This window comes from Tinamus guttatus, unplaced genomic scaffold (genome assembly GCF_059628265.1).
Source record: "Tinamus guttatus ecotype Peru unplaced genomic scaffold, ASM5962826v1 Tinamus_guttatus_pri_ptg000716l, whole genome shotgun sequence".
Taxonomy (NCBI): domain Eukaryota; kingdom Metazoa; phylum Chordata; class Aves; order Tinamiformes; family Tinamidae; genus Tinamus; species Tinamus guttatus.
In genome coordinates this window covers 3,164,921-3,187,436 of record NW_028289250.1, presented here as the reverse complement: position 1 = coordinate 3,187,436, position 22,516 = coordinate 3,164,921, and the positions used below count along the sequence as shown (strand labels likewise).

Genomic DNA, 22,516 nt, shown 5'->3' with positions numbered 1-22,516 from the left:
TATGCACTTCAGAAGATTATGAAAACTGATGAGTGGGCTGACAAAAGGCTGCAGACAGCTGGAGAAAAAAGGCAAAATTTTGGATTTGCTGCTTTGAAAAGGCATATAAAAGTTAGTTACCTCTGTCTTAATTTAAAGTGGAATACTGAAATATCTGATTAGCTAGGTTATCTTATTTAAGTCTGTAAATAGAAGATCAAGGTAATTGGATAGCTAATTGAATGCTGAAACTTCATTGTATTTGCTCATGTAGGAATTAAGATTTATTTTTAAGTATTTGTTTTGCTTGTATTATCTATCCACTCACTAGAACCTGAATTACATTAGGGTAAATTTCACCCGGATTTTTTTTCCATTCCTTTTTAATGAATTTTATTTGAGAGCTAATGGCCTTAAATTCACAAGCTGATACAAAAATTGAAGGAAAATAATGCAAACAGCGGAAATAGCGAGAAAGAGTTTTTCTGTGCCTCTGTCACACAAAGTTTCTCTTATAAAAGACTACTGGCATTTTGGTACTGGTAGCCTCGTTGTACTAATACAAACTTTCTTAACTTTCAGGGAAGCTGTATCATGTTGTCTAACCTCTAACAAATGCCAACTTAAATTAAAGAATGCTTAGTATTTTTTGAACCAGAAATAAAAATAAAATGCAAGTAACAGCTTATGTTCAGAATAAATACTATATATGCTTCGTCACTCAATAGGCGGGATTCACACAGAGCCTTGTAGGTAGCTGACTCGGAGGCTGCAGGTGACAACTGGGTAACCTGTTTTGGATGAGATATTTCTTGAAATAAGAATGACAAATGACAAAATGATTTGATTTCATTGAATCTACGTCTTTCAACAAGACAATATATTCTGCAGGAAACTTCTAACCAGCACTGTCTCCAATTCTGGGTCTCATCAAACCTTCCTCTAAAAGCTGTAGCCTTTACATTCCCATACCAAGTTATAGCCTTTGTTGCAGCTTCTTCTCCCAGGCTTATTCTTCATAATCTACACTGATATCTGGAACACTTCCTGAAAAGCTCAGTTACCATTTATTATTTTCAAAAGCTATTGCTTTGTAGAAAGCACATACATATTGCCAAATCTCTCTCCTTCAGCACTATTCTTTTCATGTTTTCACCACGGGCTGTCGTATTTCAGTAATTTGAACAACCAGATGTTGCATCTGCATCTCTGCATCATGCAGAATTGATAGTCATGTCCTCTGTCACTGGGAAGTGCATGTCATTTAGAGTGGAAAAAAGAGACTGAGCTGACCTGAAAGCTTAGTTTTCAGGCAGGCAAAGGCAAAGAGTTTGAAAACAGGTTTGCAGTCATTACAAGTAGATCATAATTAGCCTTTTAGTCTTGCAAGTTATTTTAATCTAAAAATATAATTCATTTTCAAGCATATCACAGCGATGTCAATGGAAGATTTGCCACTATTTCTGTAGGAACAGGTTGTGGGTATAATTATTATACCATTTCAATGCAAATGAACACGTGTATGTATATGGGGGAAGTCTACATTCCTATACATAGAAGAATTTCAAGGACACATTTAAAAAAATGCAAATCTTTACAAAGAAATGCTTCCCAGTAATGTGAATTTGAATTTCTGTCTCAGGGAAACTTGGCTTTATGCTGCTGCTAATTATCTTTGTGGTGACAAAGGCCATTGGTATTTAGAAGAAAAGGAAAAGAATGTTCTTCCTGTTTTAATCTGCAGCACCAATAGGCAAAGGCACATGTTTTAATGAACAAGAGGGTGAGAATAATGTGCACCTGCAAACACAGATGTTTTACCCTTAATTCCTGCAGTTGTGTTTTTACTCAGAGTATATGGATTATTAATCAGGAGATTCTGCTTCACTGCTAATTAGAGAATATGAACCAGTAGACAACAGGGATACAAATATGATCCACACTTACGTGGGGGAAATTAAAAAAAGGCAAGAGGCATTTACCTTTAGTTGGCTCACTGCAAAAGAATGATTGCCTACAGCTCTGCTGGAAAGCTGGGCAGTTTATTTAGTTATTTCATTAAAAAAATGCTTTGGGGACAACAGAAAAAATATTCCAACAAAATGTTTTATTTTGCAGCACTTTAGATATGGTGTAAAACATGATGGTACTTCTTATTCTGTATGTTATGTCACCAATCACACTAAATGAAAGAGGTTGCAGATTAACCTTTCCTCTGCAAAATCTGGAATATTGTTTTTTTGTGAAGCATCTCTACAATCATTATTCCACTGCATTTTGCAAACACCATTGGAAAGCTCAAGAAATATCCTCTTGCTGCGTGGTCAGGTCGTTCTTCTGAGAGGCAGGAGATGTGGTGTTATAGCCCTTCATGTCAAGAGTAGTGCCAGGTCACCAGCTTCCTTGCTGAGAGCTGGACTCGAGCTCTTACCTCTGTGAAGGCCTTGCCAAACGTGCAGTGCTGGCATGCTGAGGCTTGCAGAACGAGCAGGTCATGGGTAAGAGCACTAACATTTCAAATGGCAGCCAGTCAAGTACCGAGAAATGTAATACTGCTTAATCTGGATTCACAGCACTGAGCCCTCTCATGAGAAGTCCTCTGCTTGGATATTTCTTGATCGAGTAGCCTGGCAGCTCTGCCACATTTAGGTTGAAAGTTTCCTCATTTGAAAGTAAGAGTTCTAGAAACCATGATTACATGACGACATTAAATTTCTGTTTTGAAATAAAGCATATTTTAGGAACTTCAGGCAGAGGCATAGGTCCAGCCTTCCGTCACCTGAACAGAAGGTCCCTGAGATGCAGTTCAACTCAAAATCCTGTCATACTTCAAGCATCCTCTTCATGGACTACCCACATTGTATAATTATGTGTATACACTTAACCTATTTAAAAATCTATCCTGGGTAACAGGTTCCAGGTAAAAGCTGTCTGATGGTCACTTTTGGTTCTTGCTCTGGATATCAGGGAAGCAGACATGATTTCCATGACTACTCCTTCAAAAGTCACCAGTTTCTCAGTGTTTGTGGTACTGGACATTATTGCAGTAGCTGTCATACCAGTGTCAGATAGAAAGAAGGCAGTATAATCTCTCAATTGATACAATATTGAACTTGTTTTCATATGTAAAAATATTTCTATTAATCTTTTTAGCCACAGCACCACATTCAATGTCCATCTATTATAACCCCCAAGCCAGTAACTGCAACCCAGAATGGAGGCAGATATTCTGTGTGAGCTGCATTTTCACTTCCTCAGAGTTTATTTTTATGTGTATTTAACTGTAGATTTATTTGTTTACACCTAGTTAGATGAAAGATGTAGATCATGTTGCATTTGTAACTTACTTCCCAATCTTACTGTCACTTGCAAATGTTATTAGGTATGATTTTGCATATTTATTTTTTTCAGGTCATTGATTAAATGTTAACTCGTAAAACCTGAGAACAGATCCTTGTGGAACACAATAAAAAGACACCAATTCAATGAGTGTTCCCTCACTGCAAGCATATGTTGGAATCTTCCAGCCAGATTTTAATTTATTTAATATATGCAGTGCTGATTTTTTATCATTCCAGCAGAATGTCATGCAATATGAAGGCAGATGTCCTGTAGAAATCTAAGCCTATTGCAGAAACATTATTACCTTTAGTAACAAAACTTGTAAATCTGATGATAACAGATATGTCAGATAACTGAATTTGAAAGATCTGGTTTCAACATGCTGATTGGCAGCAACTATATTGTCCACTTCCATCTTTTTTTTTCTTACTGAAGTCCTTTGTCAGCTCCTAAGTTATTTTTTTCCAGAACGGATGTCAGGCTTACACATCTGTAATTACTCAGGTCAGCTCACCTGTTCTTTTAAAGTAAAGCACAGCATTTCTTTTGAAACTGCCCTCTAGCACTTCAGACAGCCGTTCAAAAACACTTCTAATAGCTCAGAGAGCTCCTCAGACATTTCTTTCAGAAGTTATCTGAACATATCCATTTTAAAATGCTTGCCTTTTGGAAACGCCACTTGATTTTCTTCTCAGTTGGGAGGGGAAATTATTCCATTCATCATCACCATCAACACTGTCATCATCTTCCTGTACGTATATGCTATCCGTCTCTTCTGTGAAGTACAGAACATAAATATTTATTGACTGCTTCTTCCTGTTCTGCAGACTCTAGCAGTGACCCAACTCATTGCTCATGCTTCGGGCAAGCTTTGGGACAGCCCTAGCAGCTGAGCTCCTTGCTTAGGAGGGAGGATCTGTTGTGGGGCACCTTTGGAAGACCACACGTAGTTGGCGGTGTGGCTCACAGAGGCACTACTCCCATGCAGTCTTATGGACCTGCATATAATAAAAAGAAAGGCAAAAGGTCATTTATGACTAAATAATAGTTCTTCACAACACCTCATAGTTAAGTAACAAAAAAGTTTGTTCCTCTCTTGTTTATGCCTCATCCCAATGTATTCAACTACATGTATATGTATATGTGCATATAAGCATACAAAAGCCTTTCAAATGTTTTTTATTGACGTTCTGTTTTGTGTTCATTAATTTCTGCTATGTCCACTGAAAGTAAGGGAAGTAAGAGGGCAGAAAAAAAGCAATGAATCCATTTACAATAAGTCATTAGGCTTGAAATAGCATGCAGAGATCTCAAGAAAAGAGAATTCTTTCTGCCTTTGGCTTTCTCTAGATCTGCTCAAGTGGAGTGCAGGCAACATGTCAGAAGAGCAGCAGTGCTTGTGAGGGAACATTTATCAAGTGCTAACAAGAGGATGAAGGAAAATTGAAATGCCATTACAAGCTTATTCTTCATTAAAAGTGGAGTACTAAATTCTCCACTAATTCGTTTTGACAGATGATATTCTGACAAAGTTGACACTTATAAGAAAATGTGACTAAAGTGGATGCAATTCAGGAAGCGATGCTTTAATTTTTTCTTCCTAAAACTACAATGTTAGTGGAGTAGATAATCCACATCTAGCATTCTTATTTTAAATCCATTTATTTTTGACCATCAATACTTTATGTCACAGGCATATGACATACCTGCAAAAATGGCAAAATATTACGTTCCTAATGTATTGGTAAAAAGAGTAATTAGTTTGATTAACGTTGTCAAGGAAAACTGTAATGTCTAACTTCCTTTTCTAGACAGTGTGTAAGGCGACATTTTAAAGTATTCCTTCTGTTAACATCCTTTTCTGTCTCTATTTGGAGATTTTTTACTGAATATTCAGACATTATCTTGTAACTATTGATGAGATCTATCAGAAAATGGATTATAATGGGTCGATCTCTTTGCAAATTACAAAAATTTGCAAATTACTTGCCTGTAAAATGTCGCTATAGCACAGCCATGTTTGGGAGATGGAGGGCTGAAATTAAAGCTGGTAGAAGTATTCCAACAAGATATTTCACAGATATTGTGGCAAGGTGCTTCAGAGGTAATTATCAGCCATAGTGTTTTGTTTCGTTGTTAATTAATAACCTAATCTCATGCTGTGGCCGAGAAGTGCCCAGGGAGACTCACCATATCGGTAGGATTTAAGTCTTGATCAAGTTCCTGCTGCTCCTGAGCTTTTCTTTATGCGTCTCCATTAAGCTTCACTATACTGGCTGGATGACACTGATTTGTCAAGGAAAACCTCAACCACAGATGCTTTTGGCTGGTAATGAGGAAGAGAAGGGAGAAAAGTCACCTCACTAGGACTGAATAACTCCATGGATTAACATCATTCTCCCTGTCAGGGACCTTGGCAGTGTGTCACTTGTCCCAGCACCATCAGAACTTGTCCAATTATCTTTTGGATAGTTTTTTTTTTTTTTTTTTTTTTGGTCCACAACTGAATGCATGAATATGCTTGGGGAGCAGAAAAGAGAGAGGAAAAGAAGAGCCACCAAGTCAAGTTCCTCTACTTACAGTGTATGCAATAAATATTTATTTCAGAAAATCCTGTGTATTCATTCAGTGAATGAACTGTCTGCTTTTCCTTTTCTAAAAAAAATCACCAAGCCAGGTGGTTTCTTAAAAATATTGTCCTTATATAACATCTTGAAATAAGAGGTTAAATTTATCTCTAGCAGAGTGGGAGATTTACATTTTTCATCAGATCATGTTTTGTTTGCTTTCTAATCTCTTCATTTCATTTTTACCATGTCTTATTGGATTGATATGCCCTCTTTGTAAGCTCAGGAAAATGCAATAAAATGTCTTGGAAATATTGGCATTCTGTATTGTAAGCAGTCTCAGAGGTATTGTATGAGCCAGAAACCCTCTAGTCTTTCAGTCATTTGTCTGAATCCCTCTTCTTTACAATTAAAAGCATATAAATTCACTCCAGATCACTCCAATTACTTCTTTTAAATGGATAAATTTTCAAAGTTTGGTTTTAAGCTGACAAGAGCTTAGAACTTCTCAAAAAGCATTCATCTAAGATTAGGGTGAGCAAACTAGCTCGTTACAAATGGAAGTTCTTATGTAAAAATCTATAACAATTGTCGTCAGATGAAATAAAGCCTTTCAGGTGTTCCAAAAATGAATACAGTGAAACACCTCTCCCTTCACCTCACCCTTAGCAAGCTTCCAAATCCTCTTGCAGGGCCTTTTCCTTTTTCTAATTCCTGATAATTCTAATAATTTTTCCTTGACCATTCCACTCCAGTGAGGAGTAGACGATGTTTTTCCACAGTTCAATAGCCTCTTATGTTTTCTTAATCCACTCTTAGGGTTTTTTTCCCACTCCATACACCTTTTTTCCATACACCTCTTTTCACCTTTTTTTTTTTTTTAGATTAAATTCTGAGATCAGTTTATCTCAGAAGATAATTCTGGCTCCCCAAAGGGCAGGAGCACACCTTGTCTGCTGGACATTCTGGCTTTGATACGTGATCCTTCTGCACTGCTGTGGCTTTGTGGCTTTCTTGGTTATGTGACCACTTCACAGAATCACAGAATGGTTGAGGTTGGAAGGGACCTCTAGAGATCGTCTAGTCCAACCCCCCTGCTCCAGCAGGGACACCTAGAGCACGTGGCACAGGGCGGCATCCAGGTGGGTTTGGAAGATCTCCAGAGAAGGAGACTCCACAACCTCTCTGGGCAGCCTGTTCACCTCTGTGCAAACGAAATGCACCCCATGGGTCAAGGTTGCTGGGGCCCCTTGAAGCCTCAGCCAGGACACTCACGCCTTCCAGGAGGTGCCAGGGCTGCTGGCAGAGCCATGCTCAGCCCTGAGCCCAGGCTCGTTGCTCCCCCTGCCTGCGCTGACCCTGTGCACGCACATCCCTGCATGGCCCGATGGTGGCTGGTGGCTGGGCCTGCAGCCTTCCCCGCCTCTGCTAGGTCGGAGTAGTAGTACTCTGGGGAACTATAAGTTGCAACAGCATTTTTAAGACTATCAAAAGCAAGACCTGTGTGCCCATATATATACCCTTTTATATTCACAAAACTTGGTGTATCCTGTACTGTGTTTTCTAAGGGAATATAGTCAAGTTATGAAAGCTGAAAACTGAGGTTTGCCTAAAGCATCCCCTTTCTCACAATAAATTAATATGCATAACCATATGCTTTTCTGATTATATTAAAACTTCTACAGATGTATATGATAAGACTGTAGTTTCTTCGACAACACCATAGCAATGTGGGGTGGTATTTTAAGCACAGAATTGATCTGAGACACAAAATCTCATACACATAAAGTACAAATCTTATTCAAACACAGTTTTAGCACAAGTAGGATGACTATAAAAAAGTCTAACAATTGCCCTAAAGCTGTATCTGTTTTTACAAAATCTGACCATGATGCTGGTTCTTTACTACCTGGAGATTTTGCAAGAACGAACTTTCTCACAGTAGTAGCACTGGTCATTCCTGTCATCAGGCAGGTCCTTCCACAGCATCTGTCTGTGTTTGTACTCATCCTCCTCAACACAACAGCGAAAGCAGCATGGGGCTGGAGCAGAGGTGTTGCCAGGCTGCCAATGATCACATTGCCAGGCCTGGATGGGCACTTTTTTTCCATCTCCGCTTTGAAGAGCAGCTTGGCGTCGCTTGTATTGCACTGCTCACAGGAGCTTCTGCATGCTACATACCTGAGGGAGCTTCTTAACTCTGTCTACTCCTAGAGGGGTCTGAGCTGAGGCCATCAAGAAAACACACTCAACTCTGTGACAGCAGTTTGTGTCTACTGTAAATTGCTAATAGCAGACTCTCGATCCTTTTCCTCTTGGCCTGTTACGTCTACACAGCCAGGAAAAGTCCTGAGCTGAAATTGTGATGGCACCAAAGGAAATCAGTGATGACTGATTTCAAAATTACCTTCCAAGTCTTCAAACAGTTGCAAAGAACAGAAGAAAAAAGTTGCTTTCAGACCACATTTTAAATAAAAGCACAGTCTTTTCTTTTTTTTTTAACTGACATGAATGGTGGAAAATATAGCTGTATTTTAGAAACAAGGAAATCCTGATGGTATTAAAGCAGCTAAACAGTGGGTGCACTTACATACTGAAGGGTGTCCCTTCAGTATGTAAGTATGAAGAATGTATGTAGTATATAACGAGCTTTTCTCTGTTCCTGAGCTTCTCTGCTACCATATGTTACAGACTAGCAGATTCCTAAAACCTTATTCCAAGCAGCTGTGATTTTGTTTCTATTTAGAAGTACATAGATTTAGAAGCATCACTTGTTTAATGTAGTCTAATCACAGGCTTTAATAGGAGAGGCTCTTCACAACAGTTTACCTGAGGCAAACTCCTTTTATTAGAGGTGTCACAGCTTCAGGAGCATCTTCTCAAATAGACAAGTCCATGCAGTTCTTACAAACAAATTCCTTAGCTGCATGAAAAAAAAAAGAGAAAAAATTTAGGATTACTACAAGAAACATGGGAGTACTATTCAAAGTGATATATGACTATGTGTATTCTGTTTGTGTCCTAAGAATAGTTCTTAGCTTCTTTCTCCAGAAGTATGGGAAACTTCAAAGTTTTCTATACTGTCTTGGTAAAATATCGGTCCTGTAATAACGACCATAAAATCTAACTTAACCTTCTGCTTGCTGTGGAGGGGAGGACATTATGTGGGACTCATACAGAGGACCACCAATCTTCACTTAAGTGCTGCATATTCTTTTCTTGGAGTTAGAGGCTTTCTGTGGGACTTCAGTAGTATGAAGAATTTACAGCGACCTGTGCATTTTCTTGAAGAAGATTCACTCATCTCCAGATATTTAACACTTTTATGAACCTTTTAGGAGCTTGTTGTTGTAAATAGCCTTGCTGTTGTGTTTTGTTTTTTTAACACTCTGCTAACTTAACACCTATGCTTAATATCAATTTGGCTTCTGAAATTTAGAAAATGAACTGTTCAGTCCATATGCCAAAAAAAAAAGCCCAATATACTTAGCAACTGAAAATTCGTTTACTTTTGGAACACATCTGTTTGGTATCTACTTCAATTCTGTATTTGGCTGTGTATTTGGCTTACACACAGAGAGGCAGATGATATGTGGCCTGAGAACATTCTATGTGTCTGAAGGATTCAGTATCTTTTCGCTGTATATTGCTTCTATCTTGTCACAGAGCATTATGTTATTTCATGCCAGAGGCATGTCAGTGATGCTAGGTTATGCAATGCCAAAATGGAATTTGTAATATCTAGAGATTTTGGATTGTACATTCAAGGTGTCCAGTTAGGATTTCAGAGACAGATCTTCTAATACTCTGAATTATAAAGTACATCTTTTCTTTGTCAAAAGTAGATTTTCTGAGTTGCTGGAGTAAAATATTTTGAGTATTTTAGTGCACTCTCCTTTTGCTATGTTTGCACAGATCACATTACTCTTACTGTCACAAGATAACAGAGACATCCATATACTGTTTCAGTCAAGGCAGATATATAGCACACCTTGAAAAACTTATTTAGTCCTCTATACATCTGATGGAGACCCTTGTCAAAAATTTCTGGCCTGCATGGGTTTCCTGTAGCCCACAGAACAACTGCGCAGGCAAAAAATGCTTCACAGAATCAGCCTGCTTCAAATGATCACCAGGCTGGAAGACATATAGCTATATCTGCACACTGATCCTTCTTCGTTGGTACAACCACAGTAGCAGACCCAGCTGCACTAGTGCAGCTTTTTGGCTCTTGCAGATAGTATGTGTCTCTGCCAAGACCCTTGCTCTTATGTTGGCAGCTGAGTGCCGAAACCAAGGCTGATAGGCAACCCAAATTGGCCCTGCAGTCTGCCATCTCATAGCCTACTTTGACAGTGGTTAATTACAGTGTTCCTGGAGAAAAGCATATATGAACAGTTGTCTTGTCTCTCAGTAGCTTCTGTATTTGGATATGTTCAATATGTGCTCAGTCTCAGCCTCTCTCCTCCTATTTTCCACTAGCCCTCAGAAGCAGATTCAGACAAGCAATGTAATTTTTATAGTGGTACTAACTTTGTTGGCAGACCTGATTCTACAAGAATACATACAAGAAGAAAAGCCTCACACATGTGTTGATCATTGATCACCCTTCTTTCCTGGTGTTCCGCCCTGTATAAGCCCTGAAAGACCGTGGTGAATTTGTGGGACATCTGCAAAGGGCTTCTTCCCTTAATGTAGTATGTCTTTCAAGGAGTACGTTTTTTTTGAAGGCCCAGTAAATGAGCCTTTGCTTTCTGTTAAGTGCTTAGATTCAGATTATTTTAACTTGAGGACAAGAGCTCTTAGGTTTTCTCAGTGATAATACTCATCACAACAAAGAGTTATGAGCAGAGAGATGATGTTCTTCAGGAACTCTACTGTGAGTGTAGGGAATGCAAAATCACAGTGTCTTAGATGAAAACAGTGTTCTACATGAACTCTGTATGTGTTTTTGACAATACATCTTTTCTTCCATTTCATAACCCAGGAAATGGTCATTCTTGTCCACCTCCAACCAATCTTTTCAAAACTGTTACATCTCTCTACCTAAAGACACATGATGCTAGAAGAACCTTATCAGGAGCGATGCAAAGGCCAGTTATGCCTATAGAGACTCCCATTTGGCGCCTGGAGTAGAGCATACAGGCGGACATCTGAGAGAAGGCTTATGGCTCAAGCACGGTTGCAGGAGGAGTTGGCCTGCAACCTTTTTATCTTGGGTCTTTTTATCTCAAGCCATGCCAAGGTGCAACCTAGTAAAGCTGTACAGACACAGTTAAGCTATGTGTCTCTATTAGTCTCCAAAGCACCATCAGACAGGTGTTTGAAGTCCATGACTATCAAGTTCAGATAACTGTTGTGCCATTTCCTTATTTTTCCCAATTTGCCTTGAGGCTATGCTTCTAAGAAACCTCCTTTGCTAGGATGGGATAAAGGGTAGGGATTTTTGATGTGAAAACAAGTGTGTACACTTGATGTGTACAAATGCAGAAGTTGAAATTTGTATTCAGTTTCTTGGAGCTTCTAGTGCACAAGAAAGCAATCAATAAAAATATAGGAAAAATTCTACGTTGTGGTTAATAAATTAGAAATAAACAAGCCAAATGTTTGATAAAACCCTGTTTTGATCCTGTTAATTTTTAATTTCAATTTTTCTTGAATTTATATTATTGATCGTAATGAGCAAATAAAAATTCAGCAAAGAGGACATAGCATAAGGACATAAAGAATAAGGTGTCTGATTGTTCTGGAGCACCTGCTGAGATGACATCTCTCATTTGTCTTCATGCAATTTTCACATCTTTTTATTTTTTTTCCAGGACAGAAAAGACTTCATCTCCTTTTTTAAAACAGAAGAAAGTCAAGGAGAACCATGCAATGTTCTTTTGTTCCTTTTTCTTTATTTACCCAGGGGACTCATCTATAAAGTTCCTTGCCACACCTTAGTAAAAAGTCATGATAACAGATGTATCTGACTCTAAGAACTTTCTGAATGACACCCTGATTTCAGCATTTAGAGGTCAAAAACAGTAAACAAAAGAGATGCTTAGCTTGTTCCAGAAAAGTGCCTGCTAAAAAATAAGATATATTTTTACATGGTCTGGCCACAGTTATTTTGGTGACTAAGTAGATGCATTAGGTCTTTATATTACTTGGATAGGGCTTTTTGTTTGTTTGTTTCTTTCCTTCTTTTGAAATGTAATGTTTTTTCAATACAGAAAAAGTAGAGTTGAAGGGTTGTGTTTCAGTTTGAAATTTTTAACTTTCCTGAGTAGTTTAGTTTTGCTATTCTGGACCCATTTTACCCTAGAGCTAAGATAAAAAAATAGAGATGAAAGCAAACTAATCAGGAATGCCAGACTGTCAGTTTTAGAGTTTGTTGCCGTAAATAATCTCACTGTTATGTTTTGCTCTTTTGTGTCTTCTCTAGCTTAATATCTATGCTTAAAACCAGTTTGTGTTTCTGAGGCTTAACAGGAACTTAGAAAAGAGAATCTGAACTGTTCACTTTTGCTCTTGATTTACAAGTGGGTTTTTCAAGGGGTCTACAATAGCTCCCATATTTTTAGGCTTATAATTTTGCTCTTCTACTTGTGTTTAGCAGTTTTTTTCTATCTATCTCACAGGTCTGCCCTTCTAAAGTCCATCTCTGTGGGAGATACACAAAGCAAAATAATAGTTTGTTTTGTTTGTAGTAATCCATCTTTTACATTCATTTCCTGTGCTAGCGCTGCCTGCATTCCCCGCATTAAAGTCACCTTTTCATCTACAGACACGACAGTAGCCTGTGGAGAAAGGTATTTCAGACATTTCACTGAACAGCACCGGATACTCGTTTTAACATTATGGAATTTAAACATTTATAGTGTGTTAACCCTTGAGGTTATGAAATCAATTGCATATCAATTGGCAGAAATGAATATCTCACCTCTGCTTTACTGATAGGAGGACTCTCTGAAAATAGAATTTGATCTATTTGTTTTGATTTCTTCCCTGTTAGGCTCAAATTCTACAAACGCTTGTGCTATGTCCTTAACTTTTCCACTTTTCTTCTAAAGCATCACTATGAGTAGTCAAGTTGCCATCTGTGACAGTGTTTGCAGAACTGGGACTTCAGTTTAGGGGTGATTGATTGGAAATATTTTGACTAAACGCTTTTTGTAGGGGGATTGTTACTGAAAAAATATTCATAATGTTAAACTCAGTCTTTTTGAAAGTGTTCATTCTCTGAAACTGAAACACTTCTGCTTAGATAAATTTTATTTTTGCTTATTCATTCCAGTTTTCTTAAGCCTTGTTCTTAAATTATTAAAAATATGTTTTCACTCCTTATCTCCAACTTTTTTTACTAAATACTAAATACTAAATGCATAAATACATAAATACTAAATACTAAATACATACTAAATGTTTCAGTATCAACATTTAAACCTTTCTGGCTTGCTTTCTTTTTGTATCAGATCGAGAGCTAGGATTGTTGACTATGCTATCCTGGGTTTCTTCCAGCTGTGCTGAGATTACTGGTTATAGGTAATTGGTCATAATAGTTAAAATTAAAAACAAGCTGTTAGTGAGAGTAATTGATTCAGATAACATTAGAAAATGACTGTTTTCACTGAATTTTTAAGGGACCTACACTTCCAATCCGCTGTCTTTATCAAAATGCCATCGTTTTAAAATATCACCTTGTTTTCCTCTGAATGATATTATAATATCCAAGCATACCTCAAAATAATCTATCATTTGCATTAAAAAAAATCATTCTATTGAGATGGCCAGTTTCTCTGGTGATGGACAAACTATGGTTAAGTATTGTTGTGTAGGAATAAGATATACCTGATATAATTCAGATCTGGAACCGTGGCCCACATGAAGAGAAAGTATTGATGCCTAAAGTCTCATATAAATCAGAACTACCTTAAAGGCCTTGAGGATTTGGAAATAAGGATATTGCACAGTGAGTTGTTTTTTGGAGTAGTGTTTTCAAAGGTGCATGTTCACAAACAGAATTTAATATGGTGTTTGGCCTGCGTAATAAACCTCTGGTTGTGTGACCTCTGAAGTCCTTGACTTCAGTAAGTCAAAGCACAAACTTCTCTTTAACAAGAAAAAGAGAAGAAAATATACTTTGAAAAGTAACCTCATTTCTAATGTACTTTCCAGACAACTCCTGAAGCTGTTGGCAATGTAGGTTACCAGGAAACATTTATAGACTTACCGACTCTTTATGGAGTATCTCGTGATGTTTAGTCTTTGAAAACATATGATTTCTTAGTTTCTTTGTCCACAAAAACAAAGCAAGCAAGCTATTTATAACTGTCAAGATTGTAGAGAAAGGTCAAAACATGATCTCTCTGTGTCTTCAGGGTCAGAAATCAGAAGGCCAATAAGAATATACATTTTAAATCTTCATTAAATCCATTACATTCAACCTTTGTTCATATTTGGGTCTTTGTGTTTATGATTCTTAATTGCTTGAGATTAGCATGAATGTTCTAAACCTTGTGCTTGAAGTGTCAGCTATGGTAAACATATAACTGCAAGGGATGGACAAAACCAGGCACATATACACCTTCCCTTTGAAACTTACACTATATATAAAGAAAAAAAAAAAGAAAATAGAATGTAGCTCATATATTTTGGTGCCCCTTTGGGGTATTCCTTCTGTGATTATTTTTCAGAATTAGTTTACTAACTGTAAGATCCACTCAAGCTTTGATAAAAAACAATAGAGGTTATTAATTGGAGAGTATTCCCATTGAAAATTTATTATTCCAATTAATTTCTCCAGCCTCGTCAAGAAATGGAAAACGCTTGTGACCTGTTGTCTAACCAATGCCAACCAACAGAATAAACCAGCAATTAATGATAGGCTTCAGTAGAATACTTTAATATAGTCTGAAGAATATGGAAAGATATGTACTGATAATTCATGAACAGAAAGGCCAAATTCACCAAACAAATTTGTTGAATATATTGCTACAAATAGTGTTTGACTTGAAATAGTTCCACTAAAATAGAAATAAATCTTTACAACTCCTTGCTGTTTACAGACTAAATAAAAATTGAATGCTATCTCTGAATATACTTGGAAAAAGATATTGGTATAAATAAAGATAGAGCACTTGACCATATTTTGATTTTACTCAAAATTTACTGAAATTTAGTAATAGTACTCTCATTCCTTCAGGTCTGGCTTCAGCCTGTTCTTGCTTCTCTCTCTCTTTTTTTTTGTTTGTTTGGAATACAGTTCCAAACAGTTCAGTTCACACACATGCCTCATTCAAGAGAATGGCTTAAATATAACCACTTTATACAGTAGCAAAATTTTAGTGAAATTGAGATCTTCCTTACTGACCTAATGCATATCTATGGTGAGCTCTTGACAGAATAAACCTACTTTGTGATTAATGACAGAAGGTAGGCAAACATTTATTAAAATTATTTGGAATTTTAATCTAAAGTGTAGATCAATTTCTTTGAAAAGTTCCACTTTAAAAGTGGAGTTTTACCACTATAATAATCATCAAATTCCATTTTTCAGTTTTACTTTTATTTTCTCCCTTGTCTTCAATTTTATATGAATTCAGAAGATGAAAATACTAGTCTGGTCTCAACAGTTCAGTTTCTTCATTTCTAAAATGGCTTAAGTTTGGAAAAAAATAAGCTGTAAGCACAGATGGCAGAGTTCTATAGCATACAAAAAATGACTCAGTTCATTCATCTAACGCATCATTCTGTGTTTCGTCAGGCTAGATTGCTATTGCTCTGAAGTCTGTGGTGAACACAGGGAGTTTTGCCAAAATAGTTTAAAAGAACACTGTGTTTACACTACAAATTTGATTTCTAATTGTTACAAAGTGTATTCTCTGTCATAAGGGGCAGTAAGCCTTTTGCCCAATGCAAAATCTGGTTTGCAAAGAACACTTAGGGCTTAGCTCTCCTACTTACAACTTGTCCCTTAAAAATCAATAAATAAACAAACAAACCTGTGATGTGAGATGGGATAAATTCAGTGAAGAAAGGATGATGTTGAGAAAGCTATTTGGAGTCTGAAAGGAAAATATGTGGTTAAAGGCTTTAGACAGCAAAGTCCATGTTTGGAGAAAAGTAGTTACTGAAATTCTCTGGAAAAAGAAAAGGCAAATCCTATTTGGAGCAAAATGCAGTCCCTTCTGACATCAATGCAGTTTTAGCCGTGACACAGATATTTAGGGGAAGCATGAGAATATTTGAGCTCTGCCCTTTTCACAGTTGCAGAGATGGTGTTGGGTCAGCTCAAGCACCCTGGAAGTCATATGCCAATAGGGCTTCTTATGTTTCTCCAGCCGAAGGGATAACTGTTGTTACGGGTATCTGTATAACTGGGGTGTATGAAAATAACTCAGGCAGAACACTTCTATAATATTTCCAGATTTATTTTATTTCGTTTTATTTTATTTTGTTTTATTTTATTTTATTTTATTTTATTTTATTTTATTTTAATCATTTTGCTTCTTGACTGAACAGCTTTGGATCATGACTTTTATTTTTAACTCTCTGAAATAATTTTGCAAATATGCATGATCAAAGATGTGGACATATATCTAGAAATGGTTACGTTACTTCAGCTTAGAAAGTTATTGCTCTCAGTTGAGGATCCCAAACCGATTATATGTGTGTTTCCAGACTGTTAGAAGCAAATCAATTAAAAGGAAAGTTAAACTTTTTCATTCTAGTTTAGACTTACAGTGGGCACATGATTAAGATTGAACTGATAAGAAATACATTAAGATGAGGAAACACAGTCATTTTCTTATTAACTTGTCCTATCCAAAGATGCCCTGCTGGTGCAGGGAAATATTGGTCTGATGTGATAAGGGAGGAAATTGGAACAGGAATGTTAATTGCTGTTTTGTCTTTTTTAAAAGACTATTCAGCAGTCTGAAACCTTCCAGTTCCCCAAGGCTTTTAATTTGAAAACTGGACCTTAGTGCCATGTTTAACATTATCATACTCTTTATAAAATAGCTATTGGAACGTCTGGGGAACTAGTGTAATAATCAGATCGTGTCCTTGCTCCACTCTTCATGGATGATGTTTGCAGTCGTGAAGCTTTGTACAGTTTTCCTTGCTGTTATGTCAGGAGAGTCCGTTGTTCTGCTTATTTTCTCCCTCCTTGCCAAAAAGCAGTTAATTAGCTGAAGAAAAGAGATATTTTTTATAGTGAATCAATACTGAAGACTGAAACAGCGTATCTACAAGTTTGGGAAAGGTGAAGTAGGAACTCTGAGGAAAAATGAGACAGAGAACATTTTATGACCGGTTATTTGTGAAAAGGGGGCCCTCCCTGTGATAAAATTGGTGTCTGGTACCCTGCAGTCAAGCTACACCTGATGGTTGTCTTATTTATTGGTGCACTTCCTTCCCTGTGTGTTTGTGGGGCATGTGTTTGGGGATTTTTACCTTGCATCTGAACTGTGGGTGCTGATGCTGTTGACAGGAAGGAGATGTTGCAAATCAGCCCTTAATGACAAGGTGTAGATTGTCTCACCTGCAGGTGTTGCGCCTGTCTGGAAGATTAAGCCTCTCTTGCCTCCTGCCTTTTGTTATCCAGTTTAAGTGCATTGGAACAGTCTTCTACATGCTGTCCTGTTTCCTTTTGTAGGTGTATCTCTAAAGGGGGTCTCTAGGAAAAGTACTTTTTATTTTCCATTGAATTTGAAAGCAAAGTAGGAAGACAGATTCTATCTTCCTCATTCGCCATTGTGGTTTTTCTTTAAGTTTTTTTTTTTTTTAAAGTTCTAGCATATATTTCAAAGGCCGCTTTCTGTAGCACACGTATAAGCAATCCATATTTCCTTGTGCTGCACCAGAGATAAGCCTTGAACTTCAAACACAAATAATGTTTGAACTGAACTTGCCACTGACTTATGGGGGAAATTTTTACTTTAGTCCTCTGCAAAGGCAGCATTTTTCATCACGTGGCTTGGGAAGCCCTACACAACCATTCCGTGCCTCCCTCAAGCAGGCAGTTTTCAAGATTCTAATAAGCATCTGACTGCTGAGACTACATACCCACTTCATTTCAAAAATGAGGGAGAAATCATTCTCTTGACAGAGAAAATAGTGGCTAAATTTGCCAAACAACCATAATAAGAAGAATAATATAAACCTTTTATATGGTCTTTGCTCCCCATGCTGTTGAAATGTTACCACAAGCAAATAGTGTAACTTCGTTTATCAGACATGACAAGGCTTCAATGCTCAGAAGGGCAGTTTATGAGGCTAAATATTTGAAATACTTTGGGCATATTTGAAGCCAAGTATTATACTAGTTAAGTGCTAAGCGTACATATGAAAAATGACTTTATTTTGCTGATCAAGATGATTATGTATATATTTAGCTAAAACATCATCTTAATATTTTTGTTAAAATATTTAATACATTTGTCGTATGAGGACAGACTAAGCGAGCTGGGCCTGTTTAGTCTGGAGAAGAGAAGACTGAGAGGAGATTTGATCAACATGTTCAGGTACCTGAGGGGTGATTGTAGGGAGGATGGGACCAGGCTCTTCTCCATAGTGGCTGGTGACAGGGCAAGGGGTAATGGGTGTAAGTTGAAACACAGGAAATTCCATCTCCATATGAGGAAGAACTTCTTTCCTGTGAGGGTGACAGAGCCCTGGAACAGGCTGCCCAGAGAGGCTGTGGAGTCTCCTTCTCTGGAGATCTTCCAAATCCGCCTGCACACCACCCTGTGCCACGTGCTCTAGGTGTCCCTGTTGGAGCAGAGGGGTTGGACTAGGTGATCTCTAGAGGTCCCTTCCAACCTCAACCATTCTATGATTCTGTGATAAGAATGCCATGACTTAGAGTAATTCCCTCTTAGCTTGCTGATCAGGTACATGGATACCTGCAGCAGGAATGGCCTTATCTTTAGGGCAGCGAAGCAAAGTTATCTTTGGCACTGAGCGTACTGTGACATGAAAAAAGGTCTTAGTAACACTGCAGCTATAATACAGGTCACATTTACATTTTTTAGTGATGTGCAGGTTCTGCTTAAAACACACTGAGTTTGGAGTTCTCTGAATAAGATAAAGTTCAACACAACTAAGAAAACAGAGCAAAAAGCAAAAATCTTTAAAAAATAGCCTGACATTGGGGAGTGCAGAATATGTTATTGGCTCACTCAGCATCTGGGTACATGTCACAACGAATATCTGTTGCTGATAGCCTCAAAATAATAAATTCATAGCTTATTCTGATTATAAAAGGACAGTGCAGGAAAGATCGGATCTTTGGTTCAATTCCATTTTCAAAGGAAAAGAGATGCTAAGGCCACATCCTGATCCTGTGGTAACTCTTTGCTGACTGCCATCTCGTGCAGATTTCTTGCACTACATGTCCCCATCTCCACAGTTGCATGCATGGATTAAAAGGGATGCACCAAGCATGCTGGTACAGATGGATATGTTCTTGGCTGCTGCACAGAATTAATTAGTGTTTTCTGTACTCTATATGCTCTTATACTGTGCTTACCCTAGTAGCTGCGTGCACTGAACAATGTGTCTAACATCTGTCACATACTCACCTTCCTCCTTGCCTTTTCCCCTTGAGGAGGAAGGTGTGCAGCATGCCATCTAGTCGGGGAAGGTAAGAAATAGACTTTGAAAGGATATTCTGGGTCATCAAGTTTCATCTCTGGTTGTTATAGACATCTACATTATGTAATGCTCTCAGCGTGACCATATCAAGCTTCATTCTGAAAATGGCTTTTATTTTGTACTTCCATTAGAAAGCCATTTCTCTACTCTTCTTAGTTTAATGTGACAGTTACAAAGTCTTCAGTTTCCAGCCTCAGGTTGTTTCTGCCTTGTGTTTAACTATTTGATTGTGTGTCAGTGTTGTTCTTAATTTTAACTAGCTTTTTTTCTTCTGTGATCTTTGTTGCATTTTAATGAATTTATAGGTCCCTTCCAACCTTAAGCATTCTATGATTCTATGATTCTATAGGCAGCAATCCTACTTCCTTTTAATTTGTGTTTTGGTAAACTGTTGTATTATAAGTGTATCTGTGTATTTAAGATAGTTGTTATTACATTAAAATTAAAGCTAGGCAAAAGCATTCCACATGGGTTTAATTTTACTTTTGTTGAAAATCTTAACTCTAATTGCAGCCGAGTTAATGCTGTACGAAATGTATGAAAAAAATCCCATACTACCCTTATATTTAGGTCAATAACAATTTAGGTAGGGAACATATTACGTTTGTTATTCAATACGCATTGCCTAACTATCTAATAAGATTCACTTTGCTCCCCTGGTTCACCCTGGATAACACTTAATTGCAGGAATAATCCTACTTATCTTAAATGAGACCTTGTTGCATAAAGCTCCAGAAGAAGTTGGACAACATGTTGTAATTTACTCCCAAAGCATAAGGCGGTTGCTAATGGCAGTCAGTAATGAAGCTTCCTGCTCCAGCCTGGGGATGGAGGCAAATCACAAAAGCAGAACTGCCCTAACTGCCCAGCCTCAAAACTTGGGGCAAATCCCTTGGCCCCTGCAGATTAAAACCTATAAATATATAGAAAACTTGTGTCCATCTCACTGTGTGGCAGCCTGCATGCAAAGGGCCATGTGATGGGATGGGCTGCAGCGAAGGGCAGAACCTAGCAAAGATCCTCCAAGGGTGCCATACCTCTGGGGGCATCTACTCTCCCTGCAGCAGTACTGGGCTCACTCCTCTTCTCCAGGACGTCCAGGCAGACTGGCCTGCTGCATCTGCTATAGGGACACAGACTGCATGAGAGATCATGCTGCTGCACTGAAAAATGCCTGAGAAACCAGAGCAGTTTGATGCAAAAGGCAGTGGGATGTGTGAATTTTGAGTGGGATGCACGAGACCTGACAGGTTTGTCTATATCATATTATGACTGTATGAAACTCCTTAGTAATATCTGCTGCAAATCTAATTTTCTGGAAGAAAATGCATTATTTCACTGGATGTATAAAGAATGCCTTAACGTTCCCTGCTGTTCCTTGTTCCTTTGATAGCTTTGCCTTTTGAAGTGGTGTGTGGTTCAGGAGTCCTTTGTATTTGATATTATTCCCTTAAGAACCAGTGCTGAACTTAAGGAAACATTGAAAATAGGAATAGCATTCATGCTTCTCTTTTTGAACGACCTATTGTTACTCTTAATAAATATGTTTTGTCATCCACCTTGCCTTATTGACATTCATCATAAATTCAGTCCTCATGGCAGGCATATTCAAAGAAAAACTGGTGTTTTCACCCATCTCCATAGCTGAAGGCAGTTTAAGCTTTGTAAAATTTGTAAAAAAAAATAAGGCTTCCAAATGTATAAATAGAAAAAGAATTTGAGAATTTGCTTCTACTAGCTGAAACACAAAGTTTAAATATTCCTAAATTAAGCTACTTTATAAATTCTTATAGATAGAAAGTTTCTGCTCCAAAAAGAAACATCAGGCCTGATTTTGACATGCACACTGGTCAGGCAGATTACTGCAAATGACCTTTGACATGCATCTAAATCACAGTGCTTCAAATTTGCATCCGTCTTTCAGTCACTGTTAATAGGACTGCTCGTGCTACAGAATGTCTTAGAATGTCTACTTGTCCTTACTTAGAAAGTCTACTTTTCCTTTGTTCCAATCCAATTCCTTTGGATTATTATAAACTCAGCAGGAAAATGATAATATGTCTACCAACTTGTAGTAGTCTCTGTTGGTCTTCTCTCTAGATTGGATTTCACTTTTCTGATGCTCTGTCCTCTGGCTGAACCAATGCTACTGGTGCTTAAATTGTCCTTCCATTTGGAGAGAGATTAACCCCAAAATAAGCTTCTCTTCAATTTTATGTGCTACCCTCAACTGCTAATAAGGTAGTTTTTCTAGAGGACACACCATTATTACAGACCATTGCCATAAAAAATTATTGGAGCAGTAGAAGCAGTAGAAAGGCCTCTTCACACTGTTCTCCAGTGCCATTATAGAAAGAGAATTGCTTAAAAAAATACTACATTTTATGTGGTATAGCTGCTCTAAGATGAAAAAGGCAGTGCTATTTAGTGCTACTAAACATATTGTGAGTCAGAAACAACAGCAGGTACCTCTCATTTCTTCTAATAGATCAGAGAAGAAACAAGTTAAATTGTACCACAAAGGTATAAAACTGTTTTTGACTGTTTTCCTGGAAAAGTGCAACGATTGCTTTTGCTATAGAAATATAGAGGAATGGTTAGAGAGCCGTGGACATGGCTGCCCAGCAGGCCTGCTCAATTCAGGCTTTCAGGTTTCAGTGAAAGAACAAAGGGACTGCTAACTAGGAGATAAGGAAGTAGACCAAGGTCAGAGGGAATAAAAGAGCTGTTGAACTAAAAGGATGAGCTAAACAAGTAAGGGGGGGCTGTAAGGGTCTTAGTTAGATCATTGTCTACCAATTAGGAGCCTGTGTAATTACATCACTAACTGTTAGAATCATATAAATGTACTGCATGTAAGCTAAGGAAAAAGGAAGTCAGTTCCAGCTTCTATGAAGTTGTTGTCTGGCATTCCTGACCTGCTCCAAGCTGCTACACAGAAATGTTAACAAAGCTTAATCCTTACTGTGTGAGCCTCTTTT

At 37.8% G+C, this 22,516-nt stretch overlaps 1 protein-coding gene across 3 annotated transcripts in view; it reads left to right on the top strand.

Moving 5' to 3' along the window:
- Window positions 1–22,516, top strand: part of GRM1 (glutamate metabotropic receptor 1) — a 173,249-nt gene that overhangs the window by 13,334 nt on the left and 137,399 nt on the right. The gene's annotated exons all lie outside the window — the stretch shown is intronic.